The 24,553-nt window shown below is 41.4% G+C and overlaps 1 protein-coding gene across 8 annotated transcripts in view; it reads left to right on the top strand.

Annotated features, from left to right (window-relative positions):
* MLIP (muscular LMNA interacting protein) overlaps nt 1-24,553 on the top strand; it is a 299,319-nt gene that overhangs the window by 103,264 nt on the left and 171,502 nt on the right. The gene's annotated exons all lie outside the window — the stretch shown is intronic.

Here is a 24,553-nt window from a genome sequence, read left to right on the forward strand (position 1 = left end):
CTTTTTTATTTTAAAAATGTCAAAGCTGCAGAAAAACTCCAAGAAAAGTACAATGAACATCAAATACTGTTCACCTAGATTCACCAATTATTTAACATTTTGCCACATTTGCTTTATATCTCTGTCTATCTTCACCATCATCATTATCTATCAACTTCATTTTTGTTGAACCAATTCAGGGTAAGATGTTGACATCACAATATTTAATTCCAAAATACTTCAGCATGAATCTTCTAATTACAAGAAAATTTTAATATAACTCATTACAGTTATAAAATTTAGGAAATTTAGCATAGATATAGTATTGTTTTTGAACATATATTTTATATTAATTTCCACAGCTTATACCTTCATCCCAAACTCATTCTTTCTTGCTTGGATTAATGCAAAATTAGTGAGCTACTCTTTATAGCAGTGTTCTTTATAGCACTGTCTCTTTTCAATTCAGAATGTAACCCAGAGTCATGTGTTATATTTAGATGTCATGTCGTTTTGGTTATTTTCTCAACTTTTGACTTTTCTGACATTGACATTTTGAAGACTGCAGGGTATTTGTTTGGTAGTCCTTTAATTTGGGTGTTTTCGTTCCCTCATGACGAGAGTCAGATTATTATTTTCATCTAGAATGAAATACAAGCAATGTATTCTTCCTGTTACATCACATAAGAAAACACATGACTTCAGTTTGTTACTTTATTGTTGATGTTCATGTTGATTACTTGTGTAAGTTGGTGTCTACCATATTCATCTACTGTCAAACATTTCCTCTCTCCTTGAAATTAATTAGCAGTGTATGAAGAGGCTTTGAGACTGTACATGCTCCTCTTAGCCTTTTATCTGATGGCTTTGGCATTTATTAGGATTCATTTTTTTCTGACTCTGATATTACTTCTACTTTTAGTTGGTACTGTCGTGCTAGGAAGAACTTTCTCCCCCCTACCCCAAGTATTTATGTTTTATGTGGAATTTTTAGTATTGTTCCCAACCAGGGTTCTTGGCCTCCTTGATTAATGGAAATTGACCAGAGGTCAGACAAGAAATTTAAGCAAGGCTTTATTGGAGCCCCCCCTGCAGCAGAGAGGAGCAAAAACAAGTAACAGATTCCCTTGCTGGCTCACTCACCAAAGGGGATGAGCTGGTTGCGTACGTGGGGTGAGGGTAGAGGTGAGTCCAGGAGTTGGGCAGGAGGGGTGGCTTAGCTGACTTGCCCACTGCTTTGGTGGTGGTGTGTGCAGGGGGCATTCACATTACCCTGCTTTTGCTCCCAGTTCTTCAAAAGTGGCAGCTAAATTTTTTTTTCGTCTTTTGTATCTTGTTGTCCATAATTCGCCCCAACTGTGCATGCACACAGCTCTTTTCAGTCCCTTATAGTTTCTTTGCATTTTGTTGCCCGAGGAGATGTTTGTCCAGGTGCAAGCATTGCAGTGCTGCAGCGGAGGGTTCCAGGTCACGGCCGGTCTCAGCATCATCTTCTACTTTTCTTGACTCAACTTTGGATTTAGTTATTTCTCCAGCCCTGGTCCTTCTTAAGGGGGTATGGCATACAGGAATCAAGATTTGGGTGCCCTATCTGTTCATTGTTTCTGGGGTATCATTGCCTCTAGGTCCTTTCGGCAGATGCAACTAGGAAAAGCAAATATTTTTCTAGTCATCCCTAACATCCACTGCATTGGGGTTATTTTTGATCTTTCCCCTTCACATTTATATCTTCTTTCTCCCACAGCGAAGGATCTACAGCTTCACATAACAATATTCATTAATCTTAAAATATAATACTGAGGAATACAAGTCAGACTTAAAGAGTTCATGCCATGTGAGCCTATTTATATAGAGCCAAGGAACACCACTGATACTTGTGGGGAAATTAACAAGACAGCGTCAGTAAGGCGCTTGCGCCCCACGCTCTTGCAGCCTCTCGCGGCGTGTTCTTTAAACAGTGACTTTGCATGGTTATGTAACAGCCGAGATCACGTTTAGCACTGTGCATGCACGTCACGAGGTGTTCTCTTGGCCACGGGCTACTTTTTGTCCTGTAAGTATATATAAGCTTCACCTGGAGAAGCCCTGAAGGCTTGTGTGTAGTTATGCTGTATTATGCTGTGCCGCCGGGAGACAATAATTGCATCTGCAGTTCCTGCAGTTCCTACAGGTCCTCGCTTTTTCTTCCAGCCTCTTGGTTCTTGCCTTGCCTACCATGGGTTCAGTGAGCAGTGCGCACAGTGAGATACAGAGAAACAATTGGCACTGTGAGCAGGATCAACAATACAATACTTCAATATAAAACAAAAAGTTTAAAGAAAAACACACACCCCTCTGACCGGTCCCCTGCACCCGCCACAGTTGACATTGTTCTCTGCTCTTAGAAGGTGGGGTAGCGATTACCCGTGGTCGGCCATTAGATTGATAGTGACAGGAAGGGAGAATGAGGACGTCTCCAGTGCTGGAGAACTTCTGTTTCTTGATCTGGGAGATGATTCTAAGGGTATATTCGATTTTACAAGTTGTTTGTGTTGTACCCTAATGTTTTATGCCTTTTTCTGCGCATGTGTATTAAACTCAAAAGATAGATTAATCTCTTTTGTTTTCCATGGTGTGATGTTGTCAATTCTATATGTATATTAATTTGTTTCTCTTTATAGTCACCAGTAGGATTCTTCCCCATTGTTGTTGATTTAATTTTACCTTTTTGAATATTTTGAAGACTAGCATGATTTCAATGGTCAAAACTATACAGAAAAGTGTCCTTGGAGAAAGCGACTTATTTCAGTTTCCCTCTGCTATTCTCCTCCTCTCCCCATTGCAAGTCATCAATTTATTTATCTCTGTATTGTCATGTCCTATTATTTATTCCTAATACAGCCAGAACGACCCTTCCGCAGGATAAGGAGATCATGTTACTGCTTTGCTCCAAATATTCGAAGGGTTTCCCTTCTCACTCAGAAGAAAACCCAAGCCCTCACAGTGGTGGACAGGTCTTCGCCCCTGACCTGGTTCCTCAAGCCTCTCCTGGCCGCGTCTCCAGCGACTCTTCCCCAGGATCACTGGTCCTCAGCCACCCCAGGCTGTTCCTCAGCCAGATCTCCTCCCGCCTCTGGTTCTTGGCTTTTGCCATCCTCTCTTCCTGGGGTGTTTCCTCTAGATATCGCATGGTTCATTTCCTTACTTCCTTCAAGTTCCTTTTTACAAGTCACCTCGAGGAAGTCTTCCTGTTCACTTTATTTAAATGTATCACACTCCCATCTCCACTTCCTGGTGCTCTGTATCCAGCTGCCACTGTTCTCTTTTCCTCAGCACTGCTGCTGCTAAGTTGCTTCAGTCGTGTCCGACTCTGTGCGACCCCTTGGACAGCAGCCCACCAGGCTCTCCCGTCCCTGGGATTCTCTAGGCAAGAATACTGGAGTGGGTTGCCATTTCCTTATCCAGTGCATGCATGCATGCTAAGTCGCTTCAGTCGTGTCCGACTCTGTGCGACCCCTTGGACAGCAGCCCACCAGGCTCCCCCGTCCCTGGGATTCTCTAGGCAAGAATACTGGAGTGGGTTGCCATTGCCTTATCCATCCTCAGCACTATTGCACTTTAATATGTAGCTTCTTTTCTTTTATTGTCTCTCTCTCCTCCAGAAGAGAGGCTCCAAGAGAACAGGGAATTTTGTATGTTTATGTCACCACTGTCTCCAGAACTGAGTAATACACAGCTCATGCTCAGATCAACATTTATTTTAAAAAAGCAAATGAATGAACACTGTTGAGATAAAAGTAGGGAATGGCCTTGGAAATTCCATATGAATATGGTACCAGAGCCAATGTGACATGCTGTAGAAGCAACTCTTCCATAGCTATAAGGGTGGAAGGTCGGGGGTGGGGCAGATATTACAAAATCTGCCTTAGAGACGTAAACCTCTCAGGATGTTAGAAGGTTCAGGTTGCTCGCAATAAGCTTTGGGGTTTAGATTGTTTATCAATTAATAAGAATGAACTGAAATGACTCAGTTGTGGTAGATATTTCATGGAGGGAAAGTGTTTCAAGAAACGGACGGGAAAAGAAAGAAAGAAAAAAGGGAAATCAAGGAGAAAAGTAAGGGCGAAAGAAAACTGAATGCAGGTGTAAGGGAAGGATTTCCTGGTGGTTCAATAGTTAAGATGTTGCCTTCCAACGCAGAGGAGGCAGGTTTGATCCCTGTTCAAGGAACCAGGATCCCACATGCCTCACTGACAAAAAAATCAAAACATGAAACAGAGAGAAATTTGTAACTAATTCAATAAAGAGTTTAAAAAATGGTCCACATTAAAAAAATCTTTAGGAAGAGGAGGAGCCAAGGACTTTCAGGTAAGAGCATCCTTGGTAGCTTCTTCCGGGCCCTCTGGCTTCTGCACTGTAGGGCCCATGCTCTTAGATCTGTGTGTCAGTGAAAGAGAAAGAATGCAAGTTCTCAACCCACGTGGGCACATTTGTTTGGAGAACACTACTCTGATTGAGCCGAGGAAAGCAGATTTAGCCTGGGTGATACTGCCATTTACTGAACTGATTAAGAAAGCTGTAAATAGCATGAGAGATATTCAGGTGCTTACGAAGGAAATTCCTTTTCTGTTTCTTCTACCTGACCTTGAGATCCTTACCCTTTGCCAGAAGGCCCATCTGCCAGTCTTTTGGAAGAGCCTGAAGCCCTGCTTGGGGAGTGTGCCCAGTGGGAAAACACCTGGGGAGGCTGAGTTTAGTATTGAGCTCAACTTCTTCAGCTGAGCAGCTGCCTTTGGGAGCCTTAAGAAAGGACCCTGGGGTTATTTTAACATAAGCTCTTGTTCTAAAGAAGAAATGTGTATCTTCTTATGCTAATGTGTTTTCCAAATGTCTCACATTTAGTTGAAAGCAGGTGGTTTTAGAATTAAGGTAAAAGAGTTCATCTTTTCTGAAGACAATCTAGGAAAAGAGAAACTTTTGTGAGGTCTCTGAGGCATCTAGCTCCCTGAAGGTGTCAAAGGTCCGATGCTGGAGCTTCAGGAAAGAAAAAGGTGTGTGTGTGAATAACCTCGCTGGGAGATATGAGGGACTGGCAAGGCACTCGAGTGTAGGACTGGAAAGTACAGATTTATTTTACCCTTCATTTCTTCCCTGGGGTTCTGTGGCAGGTGAGACAGTCTCCAGGCCAGAGCTGGAAAAGGCCAGAGAGCATGACCAACCATAAAGACTGGGTCATGGCTTAACTTTACACATGAAGATAAATGCCACTCATCCATCCCCACCATCTCTCTAGGCTGTTCTTTAAATGTTAAGGGCATCAAAGAATGTCTCGTAAAGCACATTGTCTCTTGGATTTTAGGGCAAACTAGCTTCTCAGCTTTGGTGGGTATTGCTTACCACTCCTTATGATGTTCCCAAACCAGTGCATCTTAAAAATCAGCCATGCATGGTGCTTGAGGAGCTTGAGTTACGTGTATTGCAGTGGTCTCGGAATGGGTGCCACATCTCAGCTGCTGTGCCAGTGCAGCCTGTTAGTGATCTTAGCAGTGAGGCGGCTGGAAGAAGGGTCTCGGTCCTTGTCCTCTTTGAAGAAAGAATTCAGCAGAGAGGCCAAAGTTTGAAACGGATGAAGCATTTATTAGAAGCACAGTGCAATGTGTGTGGAAGAGGACATGAACTCAGAGTGAGTTGTGCCCAATAGCTAGGGGCAGCTTAGATCATTTGCACGGGATGGTCTTCTGGGTCGTCTCTGGCTGGTTGTCTTGCTTGTGGCCGGATTTAACCTGACTCAGGCCCTTCCTGGTAGTCATGTGCATCTCTCAGCCAAGACGGATTCCAGTTTGAAGGTTTGTGGGGGTTAGCAGAACATATTATGTGCTGGCAGCTCCTTCTTCCCTTGTTGCTGCTGCTAAGTCACTTCAGTCATGTCTGACTCTGTGCAACCCCATAGATAGCAGCCCACCACACTCCCGTCCCTGGGATTCCCCAGGCAAGAACACTGGAGTGGGTTGCCATTTCCTTCTCTAATACATGAAAGTGAAAAGTGAAGTTGCTCAGTTGTGTCCGACTCTCAGCGACCCCATGGACTGCGGCCCACCAGGCTCCTCCACCCATGGGATTTTCCAGGCACCTTCCTCCCTTACACGTTCCCTAAGTGGAGTACCTTCTCTGCACATGTGTCAGGCTGGGAAATCCCCTTGACCGAAAGAAAGGAAATTGTGGTCACTTTGCCTTCCGCCCAGTCAGTGCCCGATGCTCCTGCTGGCATCTTATCTTGAAGTGTTAGCAGGAGACTGGTTGCAGCTGCTTAGCCTGGTGTCCATCTGTCTCCTCCGTTATTAGGGCATGGGAGGGGGTTATTAATCTGTGTTTTTGTTTTCACCATTTTGCTTTCCTTTTAGGTGCAATTTTTACATTATATGTTTGTGCAGGAGTACACACACAATGTAATTAATAAATAAACAACTATTCATTTAGTGAAAGCATGCACATGGATTATTTTATTATTTATTCCTGGTGCATACTCCAGGAATCTTAGAGACTGCCATATGGAGAGCATATATGCTCTGACATCCCACCTCAGCCTAAATGATCCTATGTGCTAACCCCTAAGAAACTTAAGTTTATCAAACATTTAAGTGTATCTTATATATGCAACATGAGAGAGAACGCTGACCCACTAGAAGGGAGTTTCTTCATCTCTTTTAGTGAATATGCTCATTCTTATGGTGTGAATGATAACTAAATATACTCTTTTAAAACTTTTTTAAAATTAAGTTTTTCCTCCCAATTAAAACATTTTTGAAGTTAATGCAAATAATTTGAACTGTTTCTAGTGGAACATAAAAAAGAAAATAAAGCATTTAGACAAAATTCTAATAGGTTTTTCTAAAAAAATTATTTCCATAACTAAAAATACATTCAAAAGTACAACAAAAGCATCTTTCTTTCCAAAGACACTTGGTTTTCTCTGAGTTTTAGTTAAATTTGTAATTAAATTGACTCACAATTTAGAAGACATATATGGATTTTCAGAGATTCTCTATACTTGCAGCCATGCTGAGTTACAGTACTTTGATGATAAAAAGAAGTCCTTTCACAATAATATTTCAACAAGGCTGAAATACCTATTTTCCATGATATAAATACAATTAGGAATTGCCTTACCTGAGCTGGAATTGTAGACTGCTTGGCATTTTATATTACCTGAATAAGCTTGTATTCCAAGGCCACAAGATAATTTTCCTTCCAGGATTCAAAACTGTACTTCTCTTAATAGAGTGGAGAATGTGATTGAAATGCATTTTGGTTCTGAAGAATGACAGGTGTGCTGAAGGGCCTGGATTTTAGGATGTTTCTATTTCTTATGGGTAGAATGCTAATAAAACAGCTCGAAGTCTGAGGCTGTCCCTCCACAGAATTTTCATACCTGAACATTTGAGTCTTTCAGAAAGCAGAATCAGAATCCCCTTGAAACATCATCTCAAAAAGCCAAAATAAAATGTTACATCCCATTACACCAAATATCCTTGAAGAATTTACTAAGCCCTGAATTAAACCCAAATATTGAGTTTATTTTTAAACTAAAATCTATATTGTACAAGCATATTTAAAAAGTATTTCATTTGAACTGCTGCCAAACTTGCATATTTAAAAAACTATGGGATGGTAACCAAATGAGGCTATTAACATATCCTCTGAATGAAACTGAGCTTGACCCAGTGCCTTGGTGGTAAGTCCCTGGATCGAGCTGCCTTACCTGCCCACACCTCTGTAACCAATTTTGCGTGAATTCTCATGGATAGTACCTCCCCACCTCTTAAATAACTTTGTCTCTCATTTGTAAGCATCATTCTTAGAGAGATGAGAGTGCATAGTCTTTTGGCTTTCGTTTCCTGATTCTTGATTTCTTTTTCTTTTGCTGTTGCACATTAAAAGTGGTAAGAAACATAAGCAGAGAGTCTCAGACTTCACTTCCCCATCATGAGTGGGATCTGATTCATAAAGGATTTACATTTTCTTCTCAACTGTTCATCAGTGATAAAGCTCTGCCCGTGTCTTGTCTGGCAGAAAAGTCTCAGATGGCTGTATAAAGCGCACTCACAAGCTTATAAGGACATCTTGAGATATAGATGTTCATACCTAAGAATTATGTTGAAGATGCCTCTTCTCTGTTAGAATCAGTTAGGCTTTTTCAGGCTAACCCCCCCTGGGAGGACACTCCCACTCTGTCATCAGCTGACATGTCTGACAATCTCATTCTAAGTGTTTTACTGTGGTTGGTTTTAATTTTCACCTTCTATCCGAAGCAACTTTCTTTAACCATTAGAATCTCCATCCTTCCAACTCCAAGGCAGTCTGTTTAACCCTCTCACTGAACGATTGGCTGATGTGGGCACCAGGTTTCACAATGGAAGGAGAACCAGTTGTGTGCAGGGCATTCTGTCTGTGTTAAGTACTGTGTGTGTGTGTGTGTGTGTGTGTGTGTGTGTGTGTGTGTGTGTGGTGGTGGAGAAGCTCTCTCTCTCTCTCACGCACACACACACACACACACACACACACACAGAAGATGGGACTGCAGATTTGGTGTGGATGGCTTTAAAATTCTCTAGCAATCCTGAGACGGCAAGTAGGAGAGTCATGAAGGGATCTGCAGCTTTGCTAAGCATAAATTTGAATCCCTTCTACTTGAGGTTAAGGTAGGGAAGCAAGTCACTTAGCTAATATTTAAGCCAACTGTATCACCAAAATAGGGCTTCCCAAGTGATGCTAGTGGTAAAAAGCCTGCAACACAGGCAACATAAGAGACACAGTTTCCACCCCTGCGTCAGGAAGATCCCCTGGAGGAGGGCATGGCAACCCTCTCCAGTATTCTTGCCTGGAGAATCCCAAGGAGCCTGACCTGCTAAGGTCTGTCCGCTTACAAAGAGTCAGACATTACTGAAATGACTTATCATTCAGGCATGCACAGACCAAAATATAGCATTGTCACAATTGTTCATTTTCATATTGCTGTTTGTTTTGCCATCAGGGAAATACTGTAAAGAGGTTTTGTCACCCTCAGCACTGCTGACATTTTGGGCCAAACAGATTATTGTTGAGCAGCCTGACCAGTGCACTATAGGATGTTTAGAAACATCCCTGGCCTCCCCCGACTAGATGCCAGTATCTCACGCCTCCCCATTTTTGTGACAATCTAAAGTGTCTCCAGCCATGACCTGCAGAGGATGGAACCGTCCCAGTAAAGAACCCCCTCTAGGTTGATGAGTAATAACTGAGCCACTGGCATTTTCTTAGAACTTTTATTTTTTAAAGACACTTATTAAATATGGAAAATGAAATACTATAAAATCTACAGGTTTTTGAAGGAAGGCATCTTGTAGAGAGGAAGCTTCTAAATTCTTATTCTGTGAAGTTTGAACTAATATCTTCTTTTTCTGTTGAATAACAGTGTCTTCAATATAGGCATTCTTCTTTGATGCTTGAGAGAAAATACTTGTCAATTGAATTTAAGATGAAATGGAGAATAGGAAAGATTTTATTCATAGAATCTGTTTAGGAGATTGGCCTTGTCAGTAAGATAGGAGTAAGGATGAGTTTTCAAGATCTTTGGAAGAAAAATCAGTAAGTTCCAAATAAATGGTCTTTTAAAAAAATGTTTTATTTTATATTCGAGTTCAGTTGATGTACAATGTGTTGGTTTTAGGTGTACAGCAAAGTGATTCAGTTACACATGCACACAGACATTCTTTTTCAGATTCTTTTCGTGTGTAGATTATTATAGGATATTGAGTAGCATGCCCTGGGCTATACGGTGGTAGTGCTAGGTTTTATTACTTAATGAAATCTAACCATCCCCTGGTCACAGTGGGAACAAGCAAAGACTGGACCCTTATTGTCTGGGATCCATGCCATGCGTTTAGGCACTGCAAGGATCAGCTCTAGTGAGCCTTCTAAACCCCAGGTGTCCATCTGTAGATTTATTTAAACGACACTCATGCCTGTTGTTGGAGAACTTGTAAACATTCATCACAATCAAAATTTCTTATTTATTCTCTCACTTTGTGCCCACAAGTTGTATAATTCTACTTTTCATTCTTCAGAGTCTTTATTCTGCAAAACACACTTAACTGAGCTTGTGTTTCTGAATACTAATCCATGAAGATGGTTTTCAGAAGGGAAATGGCAGCTAAGTGAGGTGCTGGTAATTTGTCAACATGGATACTTTTTACAGCATGACTAGGATCTGGAATTAAATGCCCACGAGAGAGGATTAAAAATAGAATGGGTTTCAGTTTCAGAAAGTGAATTCTTGAAGTGTCTTTCCTGTCCTTTCCATTCAATTTATCACACACCTCGGCACTGCCGTTTCTGCAAATGAGGTAGTGTGTCATTGAAATGGAACCCACAGGGCTGAATTCTGTTGGCTGGATTTTTCTACAGACTGATGAGTTGCCATTTCAATGCAAATCATGACATCCCTGTCCCACGAGAGCACTGACCTTCAGTGGGAAATCTGAACTGGAAAATATTGCTCTTTTTTGTACATCTTGATGTATGTTTGATTCCTTTCAAAGTGGTCCCTATGGAATGGTTTATTTGGTCTTGTCTTACTTACATGGGCTTCCCTGATGGCTCAGTGGGTAAAGAATCCACCTGCTAACGCAGGAGACATAAGAGATGCAGGTTCTGTCCCTGGGTCGGAAGATCCTCTGGAGGAGGAAATGGCTACCCATTCCAGTATTCTTGCCTGGAGAATCCTGTGGACAGAGCAGCTTGGCTGGCTACAGTCCACAGGGTCATGAAGAGTCAGATGACTGAACGACTAAGCACACACACTTACTTGTATGCAGGCAACGAGGACCACAGAAATCAGGCAGGTTTTTCAGAGTTTCTTTCTTTATTGATCATATTTTCCCAAAGTATATTTAAATATAGGTATAGTTACATTATATCTATAATGTTACAAAAGTGTCATTGCTGCTAATGAATGTTTGCAGTGTATGATAATGATCTAAATGACATCATATAGAATTTGTAATATAATAGAATCAAATTTATAATAATAGTAGAAGAATTATAAAGAATTTATCAATAATTGGAAGACTTGGAGTGTTGAGAGGATTGGTAAGAATTACATTTCTATTGACTTTCCATCACTTTAGTGTGTGGTTTGAGTGAGTTTATCGCAGTAAGACTAGGTTAGAGGGTTACTGAGTCTTTCAGCTACACAAAGCTCAGCTCATTTGGCCCAATGGCTTTCAGATTTGTGGACCACAAATCCCGTGCGTGTGTGTATGTGTGAGAGAGAGAGAATCTGAAACAGTCTCTGATAGTGTGCTTATTGGGATATTTTCTATTACATTTGATTGTTTTCCATTCTGTTTGTGAATTCATTTAAAAATACTGAACACGATTTATTTGTGTTCATAACCTGTGGTTTGAATAACACTGATCTAGTGAAAATTTTTTTTTTCTAAAATCTATTTATTGCTGCCTGGTACCCATTTTTTTTTTAAACTTCTCATTTTATTTTGGAGTTTGGCCAATTAACAATGTTGCAATAGTTTCAGGTGGACAGCAGAGACACTCAGCCATGCATATACACGCATCCATTCTCCCCCAAACTCCCTCCCATCCAGGCCGCCACCTAGCATTGAGCTGAGTTCCATGTGCTATATACAGTAGGTCCTTGTTGTTTATCCATTTTAAATATAGCATATGTACATGTTGATCTCAAACTCCTTAACCATCTCTTACTCCTATTCTTACTCCTCATCTTTTTTCTTTTTTTTTTTTAATTTTCAATTTTCTAATTTATTTTTAACTAAATATTTTTTAAACTTTTGTTTTTAATCTTGACCTATATACAACACTACATAGGTATTTTTTTTTCCATTTATTTTTATTAGTTGGAGGCTAATTACTTTACAACATTGCAGTGGTTTTTGTCATACACTGAAATGAATTAGCCATGGATTTACATGTATTCCCCATCCCGGTCCCCCCTCCCACCTCCCTCTCCACCCCATCCCTCTGGGTCTTCCCAGTGCACCAGGCCTGAGCACTTGTCTCATGCATCCAACCTGGGCTAGTGATCTGTTTCACCCTAGATATACATGTTTCGATGCTGTTCTCTTGAAACATCCCACCCTCGCCTTCTCCCACAGAGTCCACAAGTCTGTTCTATACATCTGAGTCTCTTTTTCTTTTTTTGCATATAGGGTTATCATTACCATCTTTCTAAATTCCATATATATGTGTTAGTATACTGTAATGGTCTTTATCTTTCTGGCTTACTTCGCTCTGTATAATGGGCTCCAGTTTCACCCATCTCATTAGAACTGATTTAAATGAATTCTTTTTAATGGCTGAGTAATATTCCATGGTGTATATGTACCACAGCTTCCTCATCCACTCATCTGCTGATGGGCATCTAGGTTGCTTCCATGTCCTGGCTATTATAAACAGTGCTGCGATGAACATTGGGGTGCATGTGTCTCTTTCGGATCTGGTTTCCTCAGTGTGTATGCCTAGAAGTGGTATTGCTGGGTCATATGGCAGTTCTAGTTCCAGCTTTTTAAGAAATCTCCACACTGTTTTCCATAGTGGCTGTACTAATTTGCATTCCCACCAACAGTGTAAGAGGGTTCCCTTTTCTCCACACCCTCTCCAGCATTTATTGCTTGTAGACTTTTGGATAGCAGCCATCCTGACTGGCGTGTAATGGTACCTCATTGTGGTTTTGATTTGCATTTCTCTGATAATGAGTGATGTTGAGCATCTTTTCATGTGTTTTTTTGCCATCCGTATGTCTTCCTTGGAGAAATGTCTGTTGAGTTCTTTGGCCCATTTTTTGATTGGGTCATTTATTTTTCTGGAGTTGAGCTGGAGGAGTTGCTTGTATATTTTTGAGATTAATCCTTTCTGTTGCTTCATTTGCTATTATTTTCTCCCAATCTGAGGGCTGTCTTTTCACCTTGCTTATAGTTTCCTTTGTTGTGCAAAAGCTTTTAAGTTTTATTAGGTCCCATTTGTTTATTTTTGCTTTTGTTTCTAAAATTCTGGGATGTGGGTCATAGAGGATCCTGCTGTGATTTATGTTGGAGAGTGTTTTGCCTATGTTCTCCTCTAGGAGTTTTATAGTTTCTGGTCTTACATTTAGATCTTTAATCCATTTTGAGTTTATTTTTGTGTATGGTGTTAGAAAGTGTTCTAGTTTCATTCTTTTACAGGTGGTTGACCAGTTTTCCCAGCACCACTTGTTAAAGAGGTTGTCTTTTTTCCATTGTATATCCTTGCCTCCTTTGTCGAAGATAAGGTGACCATAGGTTCGTGGATTTATCTCTGGGCTTTCTATTCTGTTCCATTGATCTATATTTCTGTCTTTGTGCCAGTACCATACTGTCTTGATGACTGTGGCTTTGTAGTATAGTCTGAAGTCAGGCAGGTTGATTCCTCCAGTTCCATTCTTCTTTCTCAAGGTTACTTTGGCTATTCGAGGTTTTTTGTATTTCCATACAAATTGTGAAATTATTTGTTCTAGTTCTGTGAAAAATACCATTGGTAGTTTGATAGGGATTGCATTGAATCTATAGATTGCTTTGGGTAGTATAGCCATTTTGACAATATTGATTCTTCCAATCCATGAACACGGTATATTTCTCCATCTGTTTGTGTCCTCTTTGATTTCTTTCATCAGTGTTTTATAGTTTTCTATGTATAGGTCTTTTGTTTCTTTAGGTAGATATACTCCTAAGTATTTTATTCTTTTTGTTGCAATGGTGAATGGTATCGTTTCCTTAATTTCTCTTTCTGTTTTCTCATTGTTAGTGTATAGGAATGCAAGAGATTTCTGTGTGTTAATTTTATATCCTGCAACTTTACTGTATTCATTGATTAGCTCTAGTAATTTTCTGGTAGAGTCTTTAGGGTTTTCTATGTAGAGGATCATGTCATCTGCAAACAGAGAGAGTTTCACTTCTTCTTTTCCTATCTGGATTCCTTTTACTTCTTTTTCTGCCCTGATTGCTGTGGCCAACACTTCCAAAACTATGTTGAATAGTAGTGGTGAGAGTGGGCACCCTTGTCTTGTTCCTGATTTCAGGGGAAATGCTTTCAATTTTTCACCATTGAGGGTGATGCTTGCTGTGGGTTTGTCATATATAGCTTTTATTATGTTGAGGTATGTTCCTTCTATTCCTGCTTTCTGGAGAGTTTTAATCATAAATGGATGTTGAATTTTGTCAAAGGCTTTTTCTGCATCTATTGAGATAATCATATGGTTTTTATCTTTCAATTTGTTAATGTGGTGTATTACATTGATTGATTTGCGGATATTGAAGAATCCTTGCATTCCTGGGATAAAGCCCACTTGGTCATGGTGTATGATTTTTTTAATATGTTGTTGGATTCTGTTTGCTAGAATTTTGTTAAGGATTTTTGCATCTATGTTCATCAGTGATATTGGCCTGTAGTTCTCTTTTTTTGTGGCATCTTTGTCTGGTTTTGGAATTAGGGTGATGATGGCCTCATAGAATGAGTTTGGAAGTTTACCTTCTTCTGCAATTTTCTGGAAGAGTTTGAGTAAGATAGGTGTTAGCTCTTCCCTAAATTTTTGGTAGAATTCAGCTGTGAAGTCATCTGGTCCTGGGCTTTTGTTTGCTGGAAGATTTCTGATTACAGTTTTGATTTCCTTGCTTGTGATGGGTTTGTTAAGATCTTCTATTTCTTCCTGATTCAGTTTTGGAAAGTTATACTTCTCTAAGAACTTGTCCATTTCTTCCAAGTTGTCCATTTTATTGGCATAGAGCTGCTGGTAGTAGTCTCTTATGATCCTTTGTATTTCAGTGTTGTCTGTTGTGATCTCTCCATTTTCGTTTCTAATTTTGTTAATTTGGTTCTTCTCCCTTTGTTTCTTAATGAGTCTTGCTAATGGTTTGTCAATTTTGTTTATTTTTTCAAAAAACCAGCTTTTAGCTTTGTTGATTTTTGCTATGGTCTCTTTAGTTTCTTTTGCATTTATTTCTGCCCTAATTTTTAAGATTTCTTTCCTTCTACTAACCCTGGGGTTCTTCATTTCTTCCTTCTCTAGTTGCTTTAGGTGTAGAGTTAGGTTATTTATTTGACTTTTTTCTTGTTTCTTGAGGTAGGCCTGTAATGCTATGAATCTTCCCCTTAGCACTGCTTTTACAGTGTCCCAGAGGTTTTCGGTTGTTGTGTTTTCATTTTCATTCATTTCTATGCATGTTTTGATTTCTTTTTTGATTTCTTCTATGATTTGTTGGTTATTCAGAAGCGTGTTGTTTAGCCTCCATATGTTTGAATTTTTAATAATTTTTTTCCTGTAATTGAGATCTAATCTTACTGCACTGTGGTCAGAAAAGATGACTGGAATGATTTCAATTTTTTTGAATTTACCAAGACTAGATTTATGGCCCAGGATGTGATCTATTCTGGAGAAGGTTCCGTGTGCACTTGAGAAAAAGGTGAAGTTGATTGTTTTGGGGTGAAACGTCCTATAGATGTCAATAAGGTCTAGCTGGTCCATTGTGTCCTTTAAAGTTTGTGTTTCCTTGTTCATTTTCTGTTTAGTTGATCTATCCATAGTTGTGAGTGGGGTATTAAAGTCTCCTACTATTATTGTGTTACTATTAATTTCCTCTTTCATACTCGTTAGTGTTTGCCTTACATATTGCGGTGCTCCTATGTTGGGTGCATATATATTTATAATTGTTATATCTTCTTCTTGGATTGATCCTTTGATCATTATGTAGTGTCCATCTTTGTCTCTTTTCACAGCCTTTATTTGAAAGTCTATTTTATCTGATATGAGTATTGCGACTCCTGCTTTCTTTTGGTCTCCGTTTGCGTGGAATATTTTTTTCCAGCCCTTCACTTTTAATCTGTATGTGTCCCTTGCTTTGAGGTGGGTCTCTTGTAGATAGCATATATAGGGGTCTTGCTTTTGTATCCATTCAGCCAGCCTTTGTCTTTTGGTTGGGGCATTCAACCCATTTACATTTAAGGTAATTATTGATAGGTATGGTCCCGTTGCCATTTATTTTGTTGTTTGGGGTTCACGTTTACACCACCTTTCTGTGTTTCCTGTCTAGAGAAGATCCTTCAGTATTTGTTGAAGAGCTGGTTTGGTGGTGCTGAATTCTCTCAGCTTTTGCTTGTCTGTAAAGCTTTTGAGTTCTCCTTCATATCTGAATGAGATCCTTGCTGGGTAGAGTAATCTAGGTTGTAGGTTATTCTCTTTCATTACTTTAAGTATGTCCTGCCATTCCCTTCTGGCCTGGAGGGTTTCTATTGATAGATCAGCTGTTATCCTTATGGGAATCCCTTTGTGTGTTATTTGTTGTTTCTCCCTTGCTGCTTTTAATATTTGTTCTTTGTGTTTGATCTTTGTTAATTTGATTAATATGTGTCTTGGGGTGTTTCGCCTTGGGTTTATCCTGTTTGGGACTCTCTGGGTTTCTTGGACTTGGGTGGCTACTTCCTTCCCCATTTTAGGGAAGTTTTCAGCTATTATCTCCTCGAGTATCTTCTCATGGCCTTTCTTTTTGTCTTCTTCTTCTGGGACTCCTATGATTCGAATGTTGGGGCGTTTCACATTGTCCCAGAGGTCCCTGAGGTTGTCCTCATTTCTTTTGATTCTTTTTTTCTTTTTTCCTCTCTGCTTCATTTATTTCCACCATTTTATCTTCTAACTCACTTATCCTATCTTCTGTCTCTGTTATTCTACTCATGGTTCCCTCCAGAGTGTTTTTGATCTCATTTATTTCATTATTAATTTTTAATTGACTTTTTAAAAAATTTATTCTAGGTCCTTGTTAAGCCTTTCTTGCATCTTCTCAATCTTTGTCTCCAGGCTATTTATTTGTAACTCCATTTTGTTTTCAAGATTTTGGATCATTTTTATTAATCATTATTCTAAATTCTTTTTCAGGTAGATTCCCTGTTTCCTCCTCTTTTGTTTGACTTGGTGGGCTTTTTTCATGTTCCTTTACCTGTTGGGTATTTCTCTGCCTTTTCATCTTGTTTAGATTGTTGTGTCTGGAGTGGGCTTTCTACATTCTTGTGGTCTGTGGTTCCTTTTCATTGTGGAGGTTTCACCCAGTGGGTAGGGTTGGACGATTGGTTTGTCAAGTTTTCCTGATTAGGGAAGCTTGTGTCAGAGTTCTGGTGCGTGGAATTGGATTTCTTCTCTCTGGAGTGCAGTGGAGTGTCCAGTAATGAGTTTTGCGATGGGTCTTTGTGTTAGGTGTGACTTTGGACAGCCTGTATGTTGACACTCAGGTCTATGTTCCTGCGTTGCTAAAGAATTTGTGTGGTATGTCTTGTACTGGAGCTTATTGGCTCTTGGGTGGTGGTTGGTTTTAGTGTAGGTATGGAGGCTTTTGGATGGTCTCTTATTCCTTAATGTTCCGTGTAGTCAGGAGTTTTCTGGTTTTCTCAGGTTTTGGGCTTAAGTCTCCTGCCTCTGGATTTCAGTTTTATTCTTCCAATAGTCTCAAGACTTCTCCAACTATACAGCACTGATAATAAAACTTCTAGGTTAATGGTGAAAAGAATCTCCACTGTGAGAGACAACCAGAGAGATTCACAGAGTTACATGAAGAATAGGAGAGGGAGGAAGGAGATAGAGGTGAGCAGGAGGAGAAAAAGGGGACTCAAGAGGAGAGAGAGACAGATCTACACAGTTATCTGTTCCCAAAGTGTTCTCTGTAGCCCAGACACCCACAAAGATTCACAGAATTGGATTGGGAAGAGAAGGGGAAAGGAGGAAATAGAGGTGTTCTGAGGTAGAAAACAGAATCAAAAGTGGGAGAGTAATCACCACACTCCTAAATAGAAATGGGAACTGAATATTGGATTCTTAAATGTCCAAAATTTATATCACATACTGAAAAATAAAGATTAAAAATCTAGTGTAGAGGTTAGACTCTTTGAAATACAATATTTAAAAACAAAAGCAAAAACACACAAAAAAATTAGAAATGTATATGAAGTTTGGTTTAAAAATAGGGTTTCTCTCTCTCTCTCTTTTTTTTTTGGCAAGGTTATAGTGAATGAAAATTAAGGAATAATAGAGTATTAGAGGACTTTAAAAGGAAATAGAAGAGAAAAACAAGAAAAAGAAAAAAAATTTTTTTTCTTTCCTAATTAAAAAAATCGTAAAAGTATATGAAAATGAAAGTTGAGGAGTAACAGGGGAGTAATAGGGAATTTTAAAAGAAAATAAAAGAGAAAAATAAAAAATAAAAAAAAAGGAAAGAAAAAAATTTTTTTTTCCTAATTAAAAAAATCGTAAAAATATATGAAAATGAAAGTTGAGGAGTAATGGGGGAGTAATAGGGAATTTTAAAAGAAAATAAAAGAGAAAAAATAAAAAATAAAAAAAAAAGGAAAGAAAAAAAATTTTTTTTTCCTAATTAAAAAAATCGTATAAATATATGAAAATGAAAGTTGAGGAGTAATGGGGGAGTAATAGGGAATTTTAAAAGAAAATAAAAGAGAAAAAAATAAAAAAAAAGGAAAGAAAAAAAATTTTTCTTTTTATTTAATAAATTAAAAAAAAATACATATATATCTAGGAATTCCTCTGGAGTTGTTGCGGTCAGTGTAGGTTCAGTTCAATTTCAGATAGCTCCTCTTTCCAGCTTACACTTCTAGATATCTATAGGCCCTTTCCCGTGTAGTCGGTGTTACCTTCAGGGATTTTAATCTGTTGCACCAGTCCTTTCTGAAGCGGTTCCCTTTGTTTATTTGGCTTCTGTTTGCCGTCTCTTCAGTGTCTAATTTCCGCCCTGACACAGGCGGGCGGAGGTGATCTCTTATTTAGGTTCGCTAGTTCAGTTCAGTCCTGCTACGGGGAGGGTGGGGCGCTGCAGACAGATACCGCTCCGTGTGGATAGCGCTCACCGTGTTCCGGTCACACTGGGTTTGCCCCGCTCACGGGTGTCTGTGCTTTCGCCGTCTACACTGCTCAGGCTCCCGGCTGCTCTACATGGAGCGGGCCCTGCGTTGAGTGCGGTTCCAGTTTTCTGGTACTCCACAAAAGCGCGGATTCGGTTGCGCCTGCGTTTTGTGCCTTTCCTGGCCTGAGCGGCCCAGGCAGCCAGAGGCTTGGGCGCACTCTCCCCGGGTGCAGTGCGCCTTTTCCCTCCACGTCGAGTGGCCCAGGCCGCCAGAGGCTTGGGCGTACTCTCCCTGGGTGCAGTGCGCCTTTTCCCTCCTCGTTGAGCGGCCCAGGCAGCCAGAGGCTTGGGCGCACTCTTTCCGGGTACGGCGCACTTTTCCCCTCCGCTGCCCCAGCGCGCGCCGCCAGTCGGGTCTCGGGAAGTCTTTAGATAGGAACCGGGGGCCTGTTTGCAGTGTGGGAGGGGGTGGCTTCTCAGGGGCTGAGTTTGCCCTTATCCCCTTCCCCCTGCCTCCTACCTCCAGCGGGGATGGGCCGGCTCTTTTCTGGACTTTCTCAGTCCCTTTGTTTCGCGAACCGCAGGCAGTGTGTTCCGGCCGGTTAATTTTGTCCCACCGTTTAAAAAAAAACTCCCTCCGATTGCTCTCAGGGTCTTCAGGCCGGTCCTTACCCTAAGCAATGCCGCCCGCTCCTCTCCGTTCCGCCCCGCTTGTTGCTGGCGGGTGCGGGCGTCTGGGGTACTTTTCTGCTGGGAGTTGCTTTTAGGCACGTAATCTGTGGGCCTTATTTAATTTTTCCTCCCAGTTAGATTGCCGAAAACTTCCCCCAGTCCCGCCAGTGCGAGGGTTTCCTGGTGATTGGAAACATCCTCTATTAAGACTCCCTTCCCGGGACGGGTCACCGTCCGTAGCTCTTTTGTCTCCCTTTTTATCTTTTATATTTTGTCCTACCTCCCTTTGAAGACAATGGGCTGCTTTTCTGGGCGCCTGATGTCCTCTGCTAGCGATCAGAAGTTGTTTTGTGAAATTTGCTCAGCGTTCAAATGTTCTTTCGATGAATTTGTAGGGAAGAAGGTGGTCTCCCCGTCCTATTCCTCCGCCATCTTCTCATCTTTTTTCTAAGCCTGTGTTTTATTAAAAGCAGGACTGGTTCAGGGAATGAACGAAGTTTCCCTAAGTTAAACTGTAGAAATATCTTTCAGCATTGTGATGCTTTTTCTCTATGGCATGGCTGTATTTGCCCTATGGATGAGCTCCTGAAACTGATAGATACTAAAGTTTATGCTAGAAAATCTAGAGGTGTTTTCTTCTCAATCTGCTTATTCTGAAATACATTTAGGTTTACTTTTGTAGATGAATAAACTACAGTCCCCTGAAAAACCCAAATAACACAACAATCAAAACCAACAAATGCTGATCAAGTCCAGCAGCTGTGTTTTATGGGTGAAAAATCTGGGGTCCTTGAACATGAAGTGACTTGCCTGAGATCCAACAACTTATTAGCAGCTAAAGCAAGCACTCTTTTAAAAACACATATAGAATTTCAGATTCAGGTAATTTAGCATTTGGTACTTACAAAATGATTTATGGCTAATCTGGAAAGTACTTTCAGGGAATTCCCTGGCCATCCAGTGATTAGGACTTGGAGTTTTCACTGCAGGAGTTTCTGGGTTTGATCCCTGGTCTGGGAACTAAGATTCTGCAAGCCAAGTGGAATGGAAAAAAAAAGCAAGCAAATAAACAGAAAATACTTTCAGACTGCTCTGATGGAAATCAGGGGCAGGCCTTACCCACTGCCACTGTGCGTGGACACACACACTTGTTCATCTGAGTGACTGGCCCTGTAACACCAAGGCCCAAGAAACCTGACTCATGTTGCTGGCCTTTAGTTACGTTGATACTGTGGGAGAAGCAAGAAGTTCCTGAGCTGGGCTCTTTACACTCTGAGCCTGGGGAACCCATGTGGATGACACGGCAGGAGGAGAAAGGGAGCCGGAGCTATGCAAACTGCCCACCTGTCTCAGGCCACTGTCACAGTGCATGACCTTGGGAAACCCCTTAACCCCTCTGTACCTTGGTTTCTCTCATCTGCCACAAGGGGATAGTAATATCATACTTCTTTTCTTCTTTCTGTGCAAATCAAGTGAGAGAAGAAAATGAAAGCTTCTTTGAAAGGCCAAAATGATACCTATATACTGAATGGGTATTGCAAAAGATTATCCGTCTTGTCAACAGATATATCTTTTCTTTATTTTTTAAAAATAGAAAGGCACACACATGATTATTATGTTTGTTCCTGAGTTTCGTCTGAAGAAAAACCATTAATAAAATCGAATGTTGAGTTTTCTGGTTATATGTTTTTCATTCCTATTAAAATAAATGGAGCTCTTAAAATGTTTATAAACGTATCTTCTAAAATCATGTTGAAGAGCTGCATGTGGTATGTGAATCAGACTCGGACGAGGTGGGGAGCAGGCATTTGCCTTGGTGATGGCGGGTTTCACTCTGCCCTCTGTCCACTTCCCGTGTGACATGGACAGACGACTGTCTCTGACGTGCCTGGTTCCCTCACTGGAGAAATGAAGATGCTCCCGCCGAGCTCACAGCCTCGTGAGGATACCGATGAGATGGTGCTAGTTGGTAAGCTGGGGGCAGCAGCCCACACCTGGCCTACGGTCTGCTTTTGTGGATGAAGTTGAATGGAACCACCAGGGTGCCCATCATGTGCATGTTTGTGGGACCACTTCTACCTGACGATGGCAGAGCTGAGTAGTTGTGCCAGAGATGATCCAAAAAAATGATGATCCAAAAGATGATCTAAAATGTTTACTCTCTGGCCCTTTATAGAAAAGTTTGCCAGCTCCTGAGAATTACTTGATCATGAATGTAAAACATGGTTTTTGGTACATGGTAAATTCTAAAGAAGAGCAGCTACTGTCATTATGTAACAGTGATAGAGGTTTTGGTGAATTATGATAGTGTTGGTGATGATAATTATAATAATAGAGATGATAACGAGGTGTTAATAGTAATGATGATGACAATGATGATAAAAATTATATTAATTTCTTTGGCCACCAGCTCCAAATTCTTTTATCCTATTATAGAAACCACCCTTTAGATTGGCTGATATTTCACTTTTAAAGGGTTTTTTCCTTTCTCCTGATATCAAAATTAACTTCCAGAAAAGGATCTGAAACTTGCAGCAAGGTCAAAGAATGAAGTTCTATATTTTAGGCTTCATCAGCAGGGAGGGGAGGTATTTTGAGGGAAGCCCAGAGCTACTCCTTGTTTATTTCTGCAAAGTGGCCACTAACCTCTTCATACTTATTTTTTTTTCCCATTCTGGACAACAGCTGAGAAAATATGTGTGAAGTGTTCACAATTTTTCCCCCCTACAGTCATGCTTAATTATGTAAGAGGCCTTCCCCTGTGCTGGGTTTTGTGGTGTATCCTGGGGTCATTTTCCTGGATCCTATGGGAATTCCTGGGACAATTTCGTTTGCTTTTCTGGACTTTTTGTTTGTTTGTTTGTTTTGGTTTGCAAAGCTAAGAAAAAGGGAATAAGTAATTTGTTTTTATCCATAATTTCTGGGCTAGAGGAAGAAGATTTCCTCTAAAGTGGATAATTTTGTTCATCTATGGCCTAAAAAATGGGACCCACTCTTCCCATCCAGTACCTCTCAAAGTAAATTAGACCCACTCAGAAACTTAGCATCTGCTTCCTCTCCCGGTTATACATTCACAAATGGGTCTGTTTCTCCCTTGCAAACTGTTTCCCTGGCGACAAAACCACCCTTCCATGATCAGAGCACTATGTCACTTTTGAAGTTTGACTTTCTGAGAAGGCCTGCTCGCTTGGGGAGATGAGGAAAACAGCATCCAAACACAAACATTTCAGACACCCGAGTGGGGCCTTACAAACGGGAACTCCATGGAGGTGGCTTGTCTGTGGATGGCGTGTCCGCCCTCCCTCGCCGATAGGCGAAGGCAGTGGGCTCTTGAAGAAGCTATCCTTGTAGCAGAGAACAGATGAGAGTGATGCTCGGACCAGATAAATCGCCATATACATTCTGGGAAGCGGCGGATAGAGAAGTAGAGATCGCAGCTGGCAGCCTCGCCAAGCGAGCTCACCTGGGGATCGTTCCATCTTGCTCATCTCTAGGCTGAAGTGGCAGTGTTGGTTACAGCGCAGACGCATCACAGGAACACGGGCTCTCCTCCCTCTGCGCACAGCGAGAGGTCTCAGCTGATCCTCAGATCGGCTTTTCACTTATTATTATTATTCCTGGTGTTATCATGATCATTTAGCCCTGGGGACTTCCCCCTGCCGCTGCCCCCTCAGCCTGTGACCACAGTCAGAACCTCACTCAGCCGTGGGCAGCACAGCTTCCTGCGCCACAGTCCCTCCCCCGCCGCAGTCCTCCGCCAGCCCCCTCTGGAACCGCAGTGCTGTGGGCCTGGGTGGAGGATTCGGGGTAGGAGAGTGGGGCAGAGTAAACAAGGAAGGTACCTTCTCCCCGATGAGCCGAGGGACCTATAGAAACTGGGGAGACCCTGCTGAGATTTCCCCCCTGAATGAGCTTGCAGTGAGGGGGTTGGAACATACCAGAGAAGAGCAGACACAGTAACAGAGGGAGCGTTTTCATCGTGAGCTTGCTTTCACCATCTCCAGGTGCATGTTAGGCTGTCCTCCTGGGAAGACCGTCCCCAGCAGCACGGGCTCGCTCGTAGGAGCACGGAGAGGCGGCTGGACCCACGTGCTTCTCCTTCAGACGGGTGTGTTTTGGGAGGACCCTGGTGGCATCCAGCGTTGTGGGAGGTTTCAGAGGAATTAAGTGAAAAAGGCATGTTCTGCAACATAAGGGATTTAAAGCTTTGGCGAAGTCAGTGTTGATTCCAGGAAGCGGAAGGAAAAAGTTTTATAAAGACCTTTTCTTATAAAGGAACTTCTAAATACCCTTTTTTTCGGGGGTGAGGGGCTTCATCTCGGGAACTTCATACTGATTATGTTTCTTAGGTTAGACACAAAGTAAGTTTTAAGGCAGTTTTCTGTGAAGATTTGTCAAACACTTGTTGGTTTAAGATTGGTGTTTCCGGAAGAGAAGCATGGAATTCAGACAGAAGGCACAGAGGTCTTGCTGCCAAGTGCGTGGAGTGTGGAGGCAGACCTGTCAGCGCGCTCAGGGTCTTCCCCTCCTGCAGTGACGTCTTGCTGAGGACATGCGGCGGAGGCCTGGCCCCTTTGGCTGGATGCGGGATGCTCTCGTGATGATACCCACTCCCGAGCTCCCTACGTAGTCAGCCAGGCTCCATGAGGTTCACATACGGTTCAGTGTCTCCCTCTGCCCAGTCCTGCTTCTGCCTCATCTCTCTCACGGGTGTGGATCCCTCATAAATAATTGATACCCTAAACTTTATCTCAGGATCTGTTTCTGAAGAACCCAACCTGCAACCCCTGGTTACTTACACATAATCCAAGAGGCGAGGTTATCCTGTGGCAATAGCTGATGATGGGTAACAGAAGAGGAATGTTATAACATTTGGATAAGAGGGAGAAAAATCAACTATAGGCTCCTGCTGGCTCTGGACTGCTTTGTTGAGCACACCTGAGACCCTGGGGGTTAGAAGATCACAGGCAAAAGGGAACTAAAGTGAGTGGGAGAGT

This window comes from Odocoileus virginianus, chromosome 27, assembly GCF_023699985.2.
Source record: "Odocoileus virginianus isolate 20LAN1187 ecotype Illinois chromosome 27, Ovbor_1.2, whole genome shotgun sequence".
NCBI classification, from domain to species: domain Eukaryota; kingdom Metazoa; phylum Chordata; class Mammalia; order Artiodactyla; family Cervidae; genus Odocoileus; species Odocoileus virginianus.